Here is a 19,381-nt window from a genome sequence, read left to right as displayed (position 1 = left end):
CAGCACAGATCACCTGTCTTTGCTCAGGGTAACTCCCGCACAAAGGCAGGTAACCATGGCAACCAGTGGCAGATTTAAAGGCAGGCTGACTCTTTCTGTAGTCAGGTTGTGTGTGTATTTGTTGTGCTCACAAACAAATAAGCCCTCTGTATTTCCATTATTATGATTAATTTTGTTTTTGAGTCTTTCCAGGAACGATGAGCTGCAGCTGGCTGCTAGTTGTAAATAATTTTATTAGCCTAATTGTAAATAGAATAATCTATGATTGCTTTCTTTCTGCAGGCTGAGGGAACAGTACACATGGTGTACTGAGTGATGTCAATTGATAATCTCTCTATACCGAAGAAGATTATAGCATAGAAATGTTATACAGTTATCAGAATTTGAAAAATCTAATTTAAGATGTGGAAATAGTAGGAACGGGAAGACTGGTTAATGAATATCATTTTCATTCTCACTTACCTGGATTTGAATTAAGCAAAATTAAAGATGAATAATTATTAATTACATAGATCTGTTTAATGCCATTCAGTGATTTGGAGGTGATAGATGTCCAGTCCCAACCCGTTGCTGTGGGGCCCTTCTTGACAGCGAATCATGTAAAGCCTAGTTCACATGGCAACACATTTTTGTCCCGATTTCTCCCTTCCAACAATCTTAGAATGGAAAAACGTTTAAGATAATTGTAAATGATAATCCTGCTGTGTGTGGTGTGTAATAGGGATTTATTATTAGTTGAACACGTTGGCCTAAATGTGTTGTAATTTTCTTATTAACTAAAAATGTGCTGTTTGTGACATGCCAAAAACTCATAATTATTTCAAAACATTTGATATCTTTTGTTATATTTTTTATCCATGGAGGTCACCATTTTTCACCTGTATAAAAAAAATGGAAACTACAGAATAAATGCAGGAAGGGTACATTTATCCAAGTTGTTTTTTTGTTTGTTTTTTTATCATATTGCGTTTGACTGGTGTAAATTTAGACAATGCCACACTACATTGCTGTTGGCTGTAATTAATAATAATAAAAAACATGAAAAAAGAAGAGTGCAATGGGAAAGAACCGAGCACAGGACCTAAAGGACCTAAATTTGTGCTCTCAACCATGGCCGGCCCAAGGCATAAGCAAACTAAGCAGCCGCTTAGGGCCCCAGGGCAACTAAGGGGCCCCCTCAGTGGAGCTGATTTAAAAAAAAAAATTTTTTTTAGTAATAATTTCTATGTCATTATAATATCAGAAACAAACAATTTCACTATGGAGTGATTTGTTTTTACAATAATATATATTTCATAATGTATGTAGAAATCATTATTTTAAGGATAAAACTAAAATATTTAAATTGCTCTTGGGGGCCCCCTGGTGGCCGCGGTAGGTACCGCTCGCTTCTCCGGTAACGAGCTGCTCTGCGATGTGCAGAGCATCCAAATGTTCAAAGCTCTGGTCAGAAGTTAAGTAAGCAAAACAATGTCTCAATAAAGGACTTATCCTCCAGGGAGGGAGAAAAGAAAGAGGAAGAATAAAAAAAAGCCAAGATAAAGGTTTGTTTTAATGTGCCTTGGTAATGTAATGTAAAAGATTTGTAAACTGCTAGCGTGATAGCGACCTGGAACGGTCCAGTTCAACAACCAAACATTTATGCTAGGGTCTTTGTGTTTGTGTGAAACAGAGTTTAAACTTTAAGTGAGTTGATTCTCATGGTTGGGTCTGGATGTTTCTGAGGTATTTTTGGCTTCAAAACGCAGCGTTAACGTTTAATAACAATAATTAAAACTTCTCAATGTTTGACATTGTCTAGCAAAATGTTTTTACGCCAGGCTACATAGCTGCTACACCGATAAGCTACTCAGTGCTGTAGTTGGGGATATTTTGTTTGTTGCTGATCATTTATGTGGCTAAAACAAACATTATTTTTACATCAACTTCTAAGTTATGTGAAACTTCTGTTAAAATCATTTGAAGGCTCAGAATCAGTTCGGTACCGGTACCGGTCCACATTCTCAGGGGAGAAAGACTCACCTGGTATAAATTACATTTTTAGCTATTGGAGTTACGCATAAGATACATTTATTTAATGAAAGAATGTCATGAATATGTGTGTATGTATTCCATGTTAAGTTGGGCTGCACTGATTGCAGTTTTCTGGCCGATCCCTGGTTGCTGATCTTTAAAAAGCCTGACCTGCTGATTTTGATTTTGACTGATATGAATTTTTTGTCTGAAATGTTGCTAAATGTATCAAGAAAGTGACTGAGTTAGCAACAGTGAGGTGAATATTGTTAACTGCAAAAGTTCAGACCTGACCAGATGGGCCGGCCTGTCAGTCAAACCTCTCACTGCAGAGCAGAAGAGGACAGAGACTGATTTTTAAACCTTTGCTGACTAAGATAAGATTATATAGAAGATTGAAATAAGATTAGGGGATAAGATCAGTTTCACATGTCAGTATCAGTTCCAACTCAATTCCAAATCATAGTGCAGCTAATAGAGCACTGTCTCCACTCCTTTATCCAACTCTTTTTCATTTTGTTATGTCTTTTATCACTTAAAATAAGTCCACAAACTATCGCCATTGCTTCTACATTGTCAATCATGTTTGTCTACTGTAAATTCATGTATGGTATGGTTTTGCAGGATTTTCTGTCTGCAATCTTAATGTTGATGAGTAAAATCAGTTTGGGTGACACCGCACATCAAACCTGTTTATACTTAAAAAATTTTATTGACAGGTGTGGTCCCTCAGATTTTGAAAATCGGTTGACAATTTTAAAATCCTGTGATGTGACGTAGACATAAGTGGTTTTAATATGAGTTTTCCACAGTCTTTTGTCTTCCAAAGAAACAAAGCTGCTCACTAAATTGCCCTTTCTTGTTAAGTTTTCCAGCATTTTTGTTTCTTTTTTTATCGTCTTAGTATGTTTAAGATTCTTGATAAACATAAATAAGATCCACACATCTCTTTTACTGTATTATCTCTTAGGGCTTTTATCTCAGCTTTCCTAGCAGCAGGCTTCAATGAGGGACCCTCTCACTTTTTTCATAGCCCATATTTCCCCCGACTTCCCACTGTGCTCTTTCAGTTGGCAGTAGAAGCTGTCAGCTTCAAACACACCAAGTCCGACCTGAAAACTATAAAGCATCCCTTTCATTCAGCAGCATCCCTGCCCTCCACAGCCTCACCATCCCATCCATTAGCAATAACACCTCCACCCTTTTCTGCCCCCTCCTGTCTGAAAGCATAACTCTACTATTCTGTTTGTGCCTGATTGGAGTCACTTGTCTTCTTTGAATTTCCGAGTAAAAGAGACAAATTTCTGTGGAAACAACCTCATTGGATGTGAATATGAATGGGTGACCCCTTGTTTTTTCCCTCTGAGTCAGTGTACAAAATAGCAAGAAATACATGCTATAATAAAAACAATAAATACATAATGAGGACAAGATGTTTGAAGTACTGTCCTCAGATCTGAGAGCGTACTCCCTAATATATTCCAGGTTCTAGGTGTGTCTATTGATGATGTTGATCCCCCTCCCCCACTCCTTCTTTTTTGCACCTCATTTCTCTCTCAGAGCTGTCAGTTTTATTTCCAATTAACGTATATCTGTTCCAGTCCAGTGACTCAACACAAGCACTGCTGCTGCTCCCAACTATGCTTCTCAAACTTTCTGTTGTTGCTATGGTGTCTGTCTTCTTCCAGTAGGAAACTGATTACATTTCAGCTCTCTCAGGCAAATCAAGTGCTTTTCATTTTTAGCTTGGGAAAGGTAAACAGTTCCGTTTTAAATACTGTTTGTTATTTACCGTACTTAGTTCAATGTTGTAATTCAACTACTTTGTAAGGAAATAAAATACATTCATCATTGTTTTGCAATGATGAATGTATTCATCATTGAATACATTCAATGTATTGGAATAGCCATGTCAAATCAAGTTTATTTGTAAAACACATTTCAGCACTGAAGATTATTGGGTTATTTATATTTTGATTGATTGATTGACATTTCAGCAGCAAGTAAATTCAAAGTGCTTTACATTAGAGGTCCTCAACCCTGATCCTCAGGCTCCACTGTCTTGAATGTTTTAGGTGTTTCCCTGCTGCTGCAGACTTGGCTTAAATGAATGGGCGATTAAAAGGCTTCTGCAGAAATTGAATCAGCTGTACCAGATGAATACATCTAAAACATGCTTTCAGCCATGGGGGCTGATTATTAAAGTAGGATTATGAAATCCAGGATAAGGGATATGGTCAGGCTTGGCATAGCTTCTTCAGTTCATCCAGGCTTTATGCGTTTCACAAAGACCAAACCAGTCTCAGGAGGTGGGGCTATGTCTCGCCAGGCCTAAATAATGCGCATCTACAGATTTCTTCAAGAAACCAGTGAGATCGATCAGTACGGAAGAGGATCAGATTCACTGATGCTACACAAGATAAATTGTGTACGCCATATCTCAGATTAAACAAACATTTTTGATTGAGGATTATAAGGGATTGAAGCACATACTAAAGAAAAAAAACTGCTGCTGCTGCAATAACAAATAGTGGAAGGTTGATTGACTGCATAATTAGTCCAAAATATACATTTCCAATTTAGTCTCCCTGTACTGAGCAGCAGTGATGGGACTTATGGCTCTATGAAGGAAATCGAATCTTCATGATCCGTTCATTTCAAAGAGCCATTCAAATAACCCATTTTTAAAAACGGATGTTTTTGTGTTTGAAGTTACCAAAAAAAAGTCCAGTCATCTTCATTAAGTAAATAACTAAAGCATGTTCTTACAAAAAATAAGTACACATTTTTGATAAAATATACAATTTCAAAATATAAATAACCCAATAATCTTCAGTATTTTCTGAATGGGTGGGGCTTTAGTGAGGTCATTAATGTACCACAACAATGTCTGAAGCTGTGCCATGATGATGCACAGAATTTTGGAGCAGATCGGATGATGTATCAAGGAGATACATCTGTTGGAATTACCTCAGGGGCGCCCTAGAGTTAAATTTCAATATAATGCTATTGGCATCTTTAGAGGTTAACAAAGATCATAAATATCCAGTTTTGGGTAAATCGAATGATGCATATGTGATTTAGAGTCAACCGTATGCAAACAGCAAGTGACTGAAATTCACCACTTTGCCATATCCACATGGTTCAGCCACCACCCAGTGTTGAGAGCATTCATCATCTACAGTATATGTAAATATATGTACAGCAAGTGTGCCACAGTGCAGTTGTGCAAAATCGGACTGATTAGTGCAGAACAATGATTTAGCTTTTATTGTACAGTGAGATGGCATGTGGCAGGAAGGATTTCCTGTATCTGTCCCTACGACAGCGGAGCTGGAGCAGTCTATGTGAGAAGGTGCTCCGCTGTCTGTCCACTATGTGGTGGAGAGGCTGCTGTTTATTGTCCATAATAGACAGAACCTTCTTCAGTGTCCTCCTCTCCACCACAGTTTCCAGGGACTCCAGCCTTAGTCCCAGTACAGAGCCAGCTTTCCTGATGATTTTGTCTAGTCTATTAGAGTCGCTGGCTCTGATGCTGCTTCCCCAACACACAGCAGCAAAGAAGATGGCACCGGCAACAACACTGTGATAAAAGGTCTCCAACATCTTGCTGCACACATTGAAGGATCTCAGCTTCCTTAAAAAATAGAGTCTGCTCATCCCCTTCCTGCACACAGCGTCAGTGTTAGATGCCCAGTCCAGTCTGTTGCCGATTACAACTCCCAGGTATTTGTAATCCTCCACCTCCTCCACCACTTCCCCTTTGATCTTCAGTGGCCATGAAGGTATCTTCTTCCTTCTGAAGTCAATCACCATCTCTCTGGTCTTACTAATGTTGAGCCTCAGGTGATTCTGGTCAGACCACTCCACAAAGCTGTCCACCAGTGTCCTGTACTCCCCCTCCCCTTCATCTCCTATACACCCGACAACCACTGAGTCATCAGAAAACCTCTGTAGGTGACATGATTCAGAGTTGTACTGGAAATCAGTGGTGTACAGGGTGAAGAGAAAGGGAGAAAGCACAGTTCCCTGTGGAGCTCCTACGTCACTGACCACCACATCAGACAGGACACTGCACAGACGAACAAACTGTGGCCTGCCTGTCAAGTAGTCAGTAACCCAGGAGATCACTGAGTCGTTGACACCCATCCTCCGCAGCTTCTCATCCAGTAGCAGAGGCTGGATGGTGTTGAAGGCACTGGGGGGGTCATGGTGGGCTGAAGGAGAGGTGGTGTGCTGGAGAATGCCAGTAGGTGGGTTGAACAACTTGGGGCAGTGTGGATGTGTGGGGGGATGGTGGTGGTAGGGGAGTAGCAGGAGGTGAGCTGAACCTGTTGAAAAACTGGTTGAACTGGTTTGCTCTATCCAGGCTCCCAGATGTCTGTGTGTCCTTCCCCTTCATCCCAGTGATGTGCTTCATTCCTTTCCACACATCTCTCACACTGTTCTGCTCGAGTTTGGACTCAAGCTTCCTCCTGTAGTTGTCCTTGCATGTCCTCAGTGTCTCTCTGAGTTCATGCTGGACTCTCCTCTGCTCCTCCTTATCTCCTGACCTGAAAGCCATCTTCTTTTTGTTTAGAAGTGCCTTCAGGTCACTGGTAATCCAGGGTTTATTGTTGGAGACGCAGCGCACGGTCCGGGCTGGCATGACAGTGTCCTCACAGAATCTGATGTATTCTGTGATGCAGTCAGACATGTTGTCGATGTCCTCCCCATGAGGCCCACAGAGCACATCCCAGTCTGTCGACCCAAAGCAGTCCTGCAGTGCCTCAGCTGCCTCCTGTGTCCACCTCCCCACCATCCTGATGCGCACAGGCTGCCTACTCACTAAGGGGACATACTTGGGAGTCATCCTTACCAAGATGTGGTCCGACCTGCCAAGGGGGGGCAGGGCTGTGGCGCTGTATGCATATTTGGCATTAGCATACAGGAGATCTAGCATTTTGTTTTCCCTGGTGGGACAGTCAACATAATGCTGGAAGTTGTTTAGAGCTCTGTCCAATGAGGCATGGTTAAAGTCACCTGTGATGACCATGAAGGCGTCTGGGTTTTTAGTCTGTATTTTGGCTGTAGGAGCGCTGATGACGTCACAGGCCACCACTGCATCAGCTGATGGGGGAATGTAAACAGCGATCAAAATGGCGGACGTAAACTCCCTCGGTAAATAATACGGCCGCATTCCCACAGCCAGAAGTTCAATGTCCGGGCTACAAATCTGTTCCTTCACATTAACATGACCGGGATTACACCACCTCTCACTCACATAAAGTGCAATCCCGCCGCCCTTCTTCTTCCGACTCTTGGAAAAGTCCCTGTCCCCGCGCACCAAGGAAAATCCAGGGACCTCCACGCTGTAGTCTGGAATAAGCGAGTGTAGCCAGGTTTCCGTGAAGCAGAAGATACTGCACTCCCTGTACTCTTCTGGTCCTAACCAGCGCCGTGAGTTTGTCCGCCTTATTCCCCAAAGACCTCACGTTCCCCACAGTAATCACCGGTACCGCTGGTTTGTGCCGTCTCCTCTTCTCCCTCCGTTTAACTCCAGACCTGCAGCCCCGGCGTCTCCTCCATAACTCCTCTGGGACCACAGGCCTGTCTCCGGGCAGCAGCAGAGGCTTATACAGCGCAATCAGCTGTTCACGCGCGTAAACAATGCCGCCACTCCGTTCGGCGAGGTTCTCCGTAACAAAGAGTAGAAAAAGTAGCAGAAGAACGCGGAGAAAAGCGACAAAACCACATCCAGCCATTGTGGAAAGCTTAACTGATGGTCTATGGGTTCTTTAAGCATGGATCCTTAATCGGTTACAGCAAATATACACAGATTAACACACACGACGGGAGCTGCGTCTGCAAGCAGCCAGCTGTGCCGGTGCCATTTTTCTAGAGGTGCCCTAGATGCCCCTGGTCTCACATAGCTCTTGACTTTGTTACTGGTTTGCTGTTTTCTAAGGGTTTCACTGCAATCATCACCATCATAGATTGGTTCTCCAAAGCTTGTCACCTCATCCCATTACATAAACTCCCCTTCTTCAAGAAACGGCTCAGCTCCTCATTAAACACGTTTTCTGTCTACATGGAATCCCCCTCGAGATCCTGTCTGACCGAGGTCCACAGTTTGTTTCCAAGCTTTCTACGGAGTTTGGGAGTGCCTTGGGGGCCAGGATAGTGCTCAGTTGGGGTTTTCACCCACAAACTAAAGGCCAAACAGAACAGGTGAATCAGGAACTTGAGCCCTCTCTCTGTTGTGTGTGTACTTTTAACCCCACTACTTGGAGTTCACAGCTGCCCTGGGTTGAATATGCTCATAACAGTCATGTCTCATCTGCCATTGGGTTATCCCCATTTGAATCTTCCCTTGGTTACCAGCCACCATTGTTTCCTTCACAGGATAAAGAACTCTCTGTCACCAATGTTCAGCCTCATCTCCGTCGCTGTAGGCGCATCTAGGATCAGACTGTCAAATGAAATAATTATTCGCACTGTTATTTCTTTCTTTAATTTTGTTCTTTCATTTATCATGTGTGTTTCTTGAAGTTAAGCAGCTGCTCAGAGCTGCACCTTTTGCTCCGTTGAGGGGAAGTGTCAAACCACAAGTCATTCTGTCTGCGAGGGCAACTCATTTCCCTTCAACAGCCTCATTTCTGTATAGACACCTAACTGCTGATAAAGATGAAATAGTATTCGCACCTGCTCTGATTAAACTGTTGAACCTGCGGGGTGTGAAGCGAGCAAGGCGATTATTGGAAACCGCACGTCTCCACGCGTCTGTTATCTACTCTGTATATATGTGGAGTTGCGGTTTGTACAATGTCATGATGTTCTGTCTAATTTTCCGTTTGACCTAAACCTTGCACCTGATGACTTTGTTCCAAAAAACGTTATTTTTGGTTGACTTCCCGGAATTGTTTTTGCGCCACCTGGGCGTCTAAGATGTGTATAAAAATTGACACGCTGCATGCTGTCTTGCAGAGTTTGTTTGATAGCGTCTGGCTGTACAACAGTCTCTCCCCTGCGCAGGTGTTTGTTCTTAATAAAGCTGTGTTTTTTGTTCTGCCTATTAAATCCTCGTAATAGACTATTTTTCGGGGTTAACAAGACCATTACTGCTCTCAACCGCTCTGCAGCACAAAATCTGCATCTGGCTCACAGGAGGAGGATCCCAGCATCTCAATACCAGCCGGGTCAAAAGGTATTGCTCTCTACCAAGGACATAACACTGAAATATTTCAATAAGAAGCTTTCCCACCAGGTTTATCGGATCCTATGAGATACCCTCAGTTCTCAGCCCCACCTCAGTGCGTCTCAAGCTCCCAGACAGTTTAAAGATCCACCCAGTTTTCCATGGCTCTTTGATTAAGCCTGTTGTCTCAAGTGCTATGGTGCACCTAACATAAAGACAACATAATGTGAGTTAATTGTTTCTTGTCAGCGTAGAAATTAATACAAAAATGAAGAACATCCCCTAATCATAACATTTCTACTGAATAAATTTAAGTGGAAATAGAATATTTGATCTAACTTCCAATAGCCAAGTAAAGAAGAGAAATGTTCAATAAAGCATCAAAAGAACTACACTAATAATCACAAGATTTTTAAAAATCTTTTCTTCTTTCTTTTATGAGGGTATACTCTGATATTACAACCTGACTGGTTAAAGAAACGTGTGAATGAAATGCTTCATTAATATTCACTTAGCCTAAAGTGGCACATTAAAATTTTATTTGAAAAATGTTGGCAAAATGTATGTTGTAACTAAAGGGCTTTGGCTCACTTGAGAATTTTCTAACAGGTAAGCTCAGCTCATTATTCATTTTTAGAATGTTTTGAAAAAAAATTATTATAATATTGGTTTTGTTGTCCCCTTCAAACAGTGGTTATCAAACCAGCTTTTTCTCCAAGTATTGTTTAATCAATGTTACATTATTGAGCTGAAAGACTCAAGCTGCACTGAGACTTGAAGATGAACAGGTTAGTATTTGCATTTGGTACAATGATTTATGGAATATGGCCTGTGCATAAAATTGCTGGCAATGCCTTTGCTCATCTAAAGGCAAACCTCAAAAACAAACAATATGTGATTGCCACTTACTTTTATTTGAGGGTCTGAAAACAGATTTTCATCGGGAATGGGTTTCTCATTAGCATAGAAATGAATATGATGACAGATAATGAATATGCCTCTTGATGCTTCACAACGGCTCTAGAATGATCAAGTATATAGGCAAACAAAAAAAGACATTTCTTTTTTTTAGGCAAGCAAATATGTGTGAACATTAGCATACTGCACAACAGAGAAAGAAAGTGGTTCTACTGAAAGCAGGCAGAGTGATGTAGAAAAGAGAACAAAGTCAAGGTCAGTGTTGGATACAGAGCGCCCTCCTATCTCTGTTTTTCCTTGCATTCCAAATCAAACACACACATGGTCATGTCTGCCCAGTTTTTCAACCATGGAATGAGGTGTCACATTTGATTGCCTGAGGTAAGACAAGCTCATTAGTACTTTCTAGCCTGTAGATAGAGTGTCAGAAACTGATTCCTGAATATGCAGCTCATTCTGTTAAATCAGCTGGCTACATGTGTTGTTAATGTTTGATTTAGGGATTATAAAAATGAATATTTTTAGACACAATTTAATATAGTCTATAGGCCAAATAACAAAAACTGAGGATTTGTCTCAAGATTAATCTGCACTAGCACAGCTCGATGACATGTGGCTGGGCTCAATCTTATGCCACCCGATAAAGCACTGCACTGTGAAAATGAAGATGGTTCAGGAGTTCCGGAACAGCCTAACTGATAGTGTTAATTCTGTACAGAATGAAACAAGACAGTTCAGCAGCAGGAAAAACATCACTTCACGTTCATCCATAACACCCAGCGATGGTCTGGACTTATATGCCAACATTCAACATTAAATGCTAATACAAATAATCATGTTACATATTTTAAATCAGGACAAAACAAATAATAAAAGAAACACAGACCACCAGCTGACATTTGTGATTAATAAATGAAATGCATAACAATGTGCATATTGTGAAAAAACTATCTAAAACTCTAAAAACGAACAAAAAAGTTAAATAAAAAGACAGATGAGTAACAACATACCTGCACATTATGGAAATAGACAGTTCAGCTACATGAAAAACACCCAGCTGACATCAGTTCATTTGCCCATGACAAAGGAACCACATAAAAAAAACGCTGCACAACGTGGGCAGAGCAGTTGGCTTGTTGACACATGTGCTGCAACAAAAAGGTCTTACTCAACAAAAACATTCCATCTTCCACTAAATTATACAAAAAACTTGAACATTTTACAAACACATTGGCTAAAAGATAGTAAAGCATTTTGTCGACTACAGCAACTTTTAAATAGTATATCAACAGAAGCTCCTTGAGAAAATGTCCTTCCTCCATAACACCCAGGAATGATCTGGTGAAGGAGGAAGTGGCGTCATGGGTTACGTCTGCAAAAATAAAACTAAACGTTCCCAAAATTATTATATAAATTTAATTTATATGATAATTTGAAGATACAAATGAAAGACAATGAAATTAAGAAAATAAAAAATAGATACATAAAATATTTGGTGGAATGTGTTATGTTTTCTTTCTTCCATGGTATACACACATGTACACAAACACAAGTTTGTATTTATTAGGACTTTGTACTGACTTCCATTCATTTTAGTAACAGCATTTATGCCTAACCCAGACATTTTCCATAAACCTAACTTCACTGTAGCATCATATTTTTTGGAAGGGCCATAGATGATTATTAACTTACCATCTTTCCAGTCCTCAAGTAGAGTTGCCAGCCACTCCAGCCATGCCCTTGCATCTTCCTTCTTCTTGGTAATTATAGGGTGCTGGACCACTGCTAGATGAACTCCATCTGGGCTTTTTGTGCAATAATAGATGCCTTGCGACGCCAGCCGAAGGTTCATCATAGTCTGCAGGGCGCCTTTGTTGGAGAGATGATAGTCGAAGAACATTTTTTGAACCACCAGGACCCATGACAACAGTCCTTCTCCAAGCAGCAGCTGCTGCACCGGATACGTTTGTAAAGTGGACTTTGAAAGGTGCGATTGTTCCCCCCTTCCACCTGGACCTGGATCTTCATGGCTTGTGCTCTTGCTTGCATCTGTTGGAAGTACGCCTGTGCCTCCACTTTGTCACTCATAACTTTCTTTGTCTCCTCAAGTTGCAAGCCCCCAAAGCCTCTCGTAACATTCCTGAGTAGGGATGAGTTTAGGCTATTTGGCTACTTGCTTCACTGTCTGGATTTGGTCAACTATCCTCAATAAAAGCTCTCCCTCACCTACACCATACAGTTACTGCAAAGTTGGTGACTGACTGCCCTATCAGTCACTGACAACCCTACTCCTTTCAGGTTGTCCACACTAAGTGTGTTGAACAGAGCCATGCTTCTGCTTTTACACACCAAAAGCAGAAGTTCCTTGGGCCCTCCTACTTTTATTCAGGGCCCCACTTTGGGCACCATCTTGTTGTTGTGCAATAGCCAGCCCCGCCCTGTTCCCTTACAGTTCAGGTCTGGCTACTGACCAGCACTCCATCTGATGGGTCTGGAAAGTCCCTCAACTAATTGAGTCTTAATCTGACTAGAATTATTGAAATAATTTAAGTGTTTCAGTAATTCAATGTTTTGGCTAGATGAGTCAAGAGAGACTCATCTAGCCAATTCACTACCTACGATCCGGATGTTACAAAATTTTCAGTCAGTGGAGCAATCAGCTGAGTAGCCCTGCAGCTGTGTAACCCCAAAAACCACACCTGTTAATGGCAGCTCTCTCCCTATTTAATAACGAGCACTTATTACTGGGCTAGATTAGTTTTAGTAGTGTTAAGGAAGAATAATTTATAAATTAACTTTGGAAAAAAGTTTGGCTCTCTCTTTCTTAAACTTCCGGGTCCTCTCAGCGGGCGACGTGCAGCCACAGGGAAAACAACACTGTGCGTTGACGTCACAGAATCACAGAGTTTAATCCCATACAAAACAACGCATTAATTAACAACAGAACTGCAGAGGGACAGACATATACATTCATTACCTTGAGACAGGAAAAATAGAGAAAGAAAAAAAACAAAGAAAAGGCAAAGACGCGTCTTTGGAGAGAGCTGATGCAAAAAAGCAAAATAGTGGCAGCTTTCTGAATTTTTACTCCTGTGCACGAAGTCTTATACTGAAGGTGTGTCTTTCCTTTTTAATATATTCAATTAAGGTGGTATGTTTATTGTGTATAATATTGCTAGTGTTATTATTAGTTGAAATACGCCACCTTGTGGTCACTTTAAGTTATTGTTTAAGTTAATAGTAGAAGAAGAATATGGACAGGAAGTGCTTTGCCCAGAATCAAATGGCCGCTCCACACTCCTAGTTCTTTCTTGGTGTTTGTTAAAGCATTGTCTGTGAGTATTACTTGGTAAAAACATTAAGACACCTGTAATGTTACATAATATGATGGTATTGTGTAACGTTGTATGTTTACAGCCCGTTATTATTAAGCTAATGAGTCCGTTTTCATATGCTAATTTTTTGTTGCTAATCGCTAGCTAACATCCTCATTTCATTGAAAGTCAATGCCATGTTGGTCCTTTATTTTATTTGTATCGCTCTGTAAAGCCTAGATTGTAATACATTGCATTTCTGTATGTTACAGTTTCACAAAAAAGGAAGAAGAAAATTATTGAACTATCACTGAAGTAAACTTTATTAACCAGTCATCGCCGTCAGGATTTTCTTCATCTTTCAAGATTGTTTAGCTGTTTGGATAGCTAGTGCGAGTATCTAGTGAGGCCAATAACATAAGGCGTACCTCTAGTTGGCCAACTGGAAGCTACCTTGGACACTCAGAAAAACTTAGAACTCCCCCTAATTTACGCCAAAGATCAAAGGCCATTTGCTCTCTGGTTTCAACAAAAGAGCCAACAGCTGCGTCCTGGCCTCCTGGGTTCTACGGTCATTTGGGTAAAGAAAAAACATCCATCCATCCATCCATCCATCTTCTTCCGCTTATCCGAGGTCGGGTCGCGGGGGTAGCAGCTTCAGAAGGGAGGCCCAGACTTCCCTCTCCCCAGCCACTTCTTCTAGCTCCTCCGGGGGAATCCCGAGGCGTTCCCAGGCCAGCCGAGAGACATAGTCCCTCCAGCGTGTCCTGGGTCTTCCCCGGGGCCTCCTCCCGGTGGGACGTGCCCGGAACACCTCACCAGGGAGGCGTCCAGGAGGCATCCTGACCAGATGCCCAAGCCACCTCAACTGGCTCCTCTCGATGTGAAGGAGCAGTGGCTCTACTCTGAGTCCCTCCCGGATGACCGAGCTTCTCACCCTATCTCTAAGGGAGAGCCCAGCCACCCTATGGAGAAAACCCATTTCGGCCGCTTGTATCCGCGATCTCGTTCTTTCGGTCATGACCCAAAGCTCATGACCATAGATGAGGGTGGGAACGTAGATCGACCGGTAAATCGAGAGCTTCGCTTTTTGGCTCAGCTCTCTCTTCACCACGACGGACCGGTACAGCGCCCGCTTGACAGCAGACACTGCGCCAATCCGCCTGTCGATCTCCCGCTCCCTTCTTCCCCCATTCGTGAACAAGATCCCGAGATACTTAAACTCCTCCACTTGGGGCAGGACACCCCCCCTGACCCGGAGAAGGCACTCTACCCTTTTCCGGCTCAAGACCATGGCCTCGGATTTGGAGGCACTGATCCCCATCCCGGCCGCTTCACACTCGGCTGCGAACCGATCCAGCGATAGCTGCAGATCACGATCTGATGAAGCCAAAAGGACCACATCGTCTGCGAAAAGCAGAGATGAGATCCTAAGGCCACCAAATCGGATCCCCTCAACACCTTGGCTGCGCCTAGAAATTCTGTCCATGAAAGTGATGAACAGAATCGGTGACAAAGGGCAGCCCTGGCGGAGTCCAACCCTCACCGGAAACGAGCCCGACTTACTGCCGGCAATGCGGACCAGACTCTGACACCGGTCATACAGGGACCTGACAGCCCGTATCAAAGGGCCCGGTACCCCATACTCCCGGAGAACCTCCCACAGGGCTCCCCGAGGGACACGGTCGAACGTCTTCTCCAAGTCCACAAAACACATGTAGACTGGTTTGGCGAACTCCCATGCATCCTCCAGGACCCTGCCGAGGGTGTAGAGCTGGTCCAGAGTTCCATGACCAGGACGAAAACCACACTGCTCTTCCTGAGTCCGAGGTTCGACTATCCGATGGACCCTCCTCTCCAGGACCCCCGAATAGACCTTGCCAGGGAGGCTTAAGAGTGTGACCCCTCTATAGTTGGAGCACACCCTCCGGTCCCCAGGCTCCGCTTCCTCAGTGGAAGGCATGTTGGTGGGATTGAGGAGGTCTTCGAAGTACTCTGCCCACCGGCCCACAACGTCCCGAGTAGAGGTCAGCAGCACACCATCCCCACTATAAACAGTGTTGGTGCTGCACCGCTTCCCCCCCCTGAGACGCCGGATGGTGGACCAGAATCGCCTCGAAGCCGTGCGGAAGTCTTTCTCCATGGCCTCTCCAAACTCCTCCCACGCCCGAGTTTTTGCCTCAGCAACCGCCCGAGCCGCATGCCGCTTCGCCCGCCGGTACCCATCAGCTGCTTCCGGAGTCCCACAGGCCAAAAAGGCCCAATAGGACTCCTTCTTCAGCCTGACGGCATCCCTCACCGAAGGTGTCCACCAACGGGTTCGAGGGTTGCCGCCGCGACAGGCACCGACAACCTTGCGGCCACAGCTCCGATCGGCCGCCTCGACAATGGAGGCACGGAACACGGTCCACTCAGACTCCATGTCCCCCACCTCCCCCGGGACGTGTTCGAAGCTTTGCCGGAGATGGGAGTTAAAGCTCCGTCTCACAGGGGATTCCGCCAGACGTTCCCAGCAGACCCTCACAACACGTTTGGGCCTGCCAGGTCTGACCGGCTTTCGCCCCCACCACCGGAGCCAACTCACCACCAGGTAGTGGTCAGTGGACAGCTCCGCACCTCTCTTCACCCGAGTGTCCAAGACATACGGCCGCAGATCCGATGAAACGATGACAAAGTCGATCATCGAACTGCGGCCTAGGGTGTCCTGGTGCCAAGTGCACATATGGACACCCTTATGCTTGAACATGGTGTTCGTTATGGACAATCCATGGCGAGCACAGAAGTCCAGCAACAGAACACCGCTCGAGTTCAGGTCGGGCGGGCCGTTCCTCCCAACCACGCCCCTCCAGGTCTCACTGTCGTTGCCCACGTGAGCGTTGAAGTCCCCCAGCAGAATAAGGGAGTCCCCAGGAGGAGCACTCTCCAGTACCCCCTCTAAGGACTCCAAAAAGGGTGGGTAATCTGAACTGTCGTTCGGCCCGTAAGCACAAACGACAGTCAGAACCCGTCCCCCCACCCGTAGGCGGAGGGATGCTACCCTCTCGTTCACCGGGGTAAACCCCAACGTACAGGCGCCGAGATGGGGAGCAACAAGTATGCCCACTCCTGCCCGACGTCTCTCTCCCTGGGCAACTCCAGAGTGGAAGTATGTCCAGCCCCTCTCAAGGAGACTGGTTCCAGAACCAGAGCCATGCGTCGAGGTGAGACCGACTATTTCTAGCCGGAACCTCTCAACCTCACGCACTAGCTCCGGCTCCTTCCCCACCAGAGAGGTGACATTCCACGTCCCAAGAGCCAGCTTCTGCAACCGAGGATCGGACCGCCAGGGTCCCCTCCCTTGGCCGCCACCCATCACACAGTGCACCCGACCCCTTTGGCCCCTCCCACGGGTGGTGGGCCCATGGGAGGGGGGGCCCATGTTTCCTCTTCGGGCTGAGCCCGGCCGGGCTCCATGGGTAAAAGCCCGGCCACCAGACGCTCGCCATCGTGCCCCCCCTCCAGGCCTGGCTCCAGAGTGGGGCCCCGGTGACCCGCGTCCGGGCGAGGGAACACCAAGTCCAAGGTTTTCCTTCATCATTGGGGTCTTCGGGTTGCACTTTGTCTGGTCCCTCACCTAGGACCTGTCTGCCTTGGGTGACCCTACCAGGGGCATGAAGCCCCAGACAGCATAGCTCCTAGGATCATTGGGGCACTCAAACCCCTCCACCACGATAAGGTGGCAGCCCATGGAGGAGAAGAAAAAAAAAAAAAAAACATGAGATAAGATTTCACAGATACCTGTGGAATCCGGAGTCTCTCCCGTTATCTCTCCTTACATAAATTCTCAGGAAAAACTTAAATCCAGTAATTTTGGTTCCAGAAAAGGTTATCTTTACAACCCCAGTTTTTCTCCTCTGCACTCAGCACCTCAAAAGATTGAGTCCTGCCAAAAATAACACATAAAATCAACAGAACAAAATGAGGTATAATTCCTGAGCAATTTTCTAATACTAAACAAAACATTTTCATTCAAACAATTTTCCATTTGATTCTGATATAGTCACAGATAGTACAATTTTCAAATGCATTCATCGTTTACTAGATTAGTAGTTTTAAAATGAGATAATACAATCTTCAATAAAAACATGGTATTAATACTTAGAAAAATGTCTTAGAAATTAAATGTTAGTGGTTTCAACATTCTATGTTGTATTCAGTTTTACACCATCCCAGATGTTGGTTTCTGGAAGGCTTTTGATCTTCTGTGAACCAAACAGATTTCTCTCCCCCAGGCCCAAGTGATACTGCCTTTCAGCAGATGCTAATTTTATGGCCTCCTGTGCTCTGACAACACAGCAGGAGACCCATAGAGAGATCTGTATTTGGTTCCTGTTGTCTGAATGCTTGCCCATCTGGTTTAATTTTAAATCCTTAACACAAACCTGTTCAAAATTAAGAAATTTGTTCAAAATAGGAGTGTTCAATATGCCTTTTACACATGCCGTAAGATTAACTGTATTAAGCACTAAAAATAATCATTTTTCCTCAACAGTAGCTAGACATAAGCTCCAAGTTTTTTTTAAATCATCTATAAGGTAACCATTAAAATACCTCCAAATCTCTATTATTATTTATTATTATTTTTTACAATCATTAAAAGAACTCAAAATTGATAGATGACATTAATTTCATTGTCCATAACTTATCTTTGAATTTTCTGATGCTTTGTTAGCAAGCTTTTAGCATGGTTAAGCAACAGTAAGATTTTTAACAATCAAAAATTATACATTTAGAAATCACATACCAATCAACTCTCTATCCCTAACCACTGTCACTATTACTATGGGAGGATTTAGGATGCAGTTCACTTATACCCCAGATGATAGGCAGATACCGGCAGCAGGTGACCCTGCTGTCCTTGGTGGAAGATTTGCTTCATCTCAGCGAAAACTCTCAGTCTGAATGGAGAATAAAGGATGTCGACGTTGCCTGTTGGTTTGGTCAACTTACCATCAGCTGGTGAAAGCTTTGTCCATCAGCCAAGTCTGTTGCTGGTAGTTAGTATTCCTGTTCAGGAAGAGTCAGAGACAGCTGTCAGATCTGGAGCCACGGGTGAGGGCAGTTGGCTTCTCTCCTTGGTTGCGGGGCAGAGTCTTGGTTTTCCCGTTGCTCTTGGGTGCGGTCCTCTTTATACTCTCATCCCATGGTTGTGTATTGCAGACATTACGTTACCCCTTACTCATATGGTCAGATGCTTCGTGACCTTTTCCTTGCACCATTGATAATCCCTTGTTGACTCACTTCTTCTTTGGACTCTTTGGACTCACTTCTGGAGCTGGTCCCTCGGACTTGGTCTTGCTCAAGTTTTCAGTTCCTCTTTTTACTGCTGCAAACTTATCCTTTTCTGCGCTCCTACTTTTAACTTAGTTAAAAGGTTACAAGGCCTCCCAGTACATCTTATTATCACATCTAATACACTTATAATCACTTTTCATTTATTGCAACCAAAGCAATCAACATTCAATCATTATTTAATCAATACATGAATCAATACATTAATCATAACATTGGTTATAATCTCTATTACCATTATTTGTTACCTTTAAATCACTTGGGCCCATTTCAATTCTGTAAAAAAGAATCCATGTTTATTTCACAAAATACTTGATTTTTAATCACCAATCAAAGAATTATTATTCATTTCCAATTATCAACTACCAACTCTCATTCATGCAAATTCTGCATGAAATTGGAAAGATCTCAATATACCAGTTAGCACAACACCTACTGTAAACATATTGCATCTCTGATAGTGCTGTTTACTTTATGTCCTATGCATGTACAATATTGGATACATTTATCGGCCAGTTGATTTCTGGGAGCCTATTTCCTTAATTTTAGGGGATCGTGATCTGCTGATACTTACATGTGAAACTGATCTTATCTTAGTCAGCAAAGGTTTAAAAATCTGTCTCTGTCC

At 43.5% G+C, this 19,381-nt stretch overlaps 2 long non-coding RNA genes across 2 annotated transcripts; both read left to right on the top strand.

The window, feature by feature from the left end:
• Positions 1-7,416: 7,416 nt before the first annotated feature.
• LOC114153398 (uncharacterized) lies at positions 7,417-7,885 on the top strand. Its single transcript, XR_003597319.1, has 2 exons — positions 7,417-7,452; positions 7,556-7,885. It is a non-coding gene; the product is annotated as an uncharacterized LOC114153398 (long non-coding RNA).
• Positions 7,886-8,375: 490 nt separating this feature from the next.
• LOC114152625 (uncharacterized) lies at positions 8,376-18,520 on the top strand. Its single transcript, XR_003597188.1, has 3 exons — positions 8,376-8,994; positions 11,103-11,106; positions 18,487-18,520. It is a non-coding gene; the product is annotated as an uncharacterized LOC114152625 (long non-coding RNA).
• The last annotated feature ends 861 nt before the right edge of the window (positions 18,521-19,381 follow it).

The sequence above is a fragment of the Xiphophorus couchianus genome, chromosome 11 (genome assembly GCF_001444195.1).
Source record: "Xiphophorus couchianus chromosome 11, X_couchianus-1.0, whole genome shotgun sequence".
NCBI classification, from domain to species: domain Eukaryota; kingdom Metazoa; phylum Chordata; class Actinopteri; order Cyprinodontiformes; family Poeciliidae; genus Xiphophorus; species Xiphophorus couchianus.
This window is presented reverse-complemented; position numbering and strand designations above follow the sequence as displayed.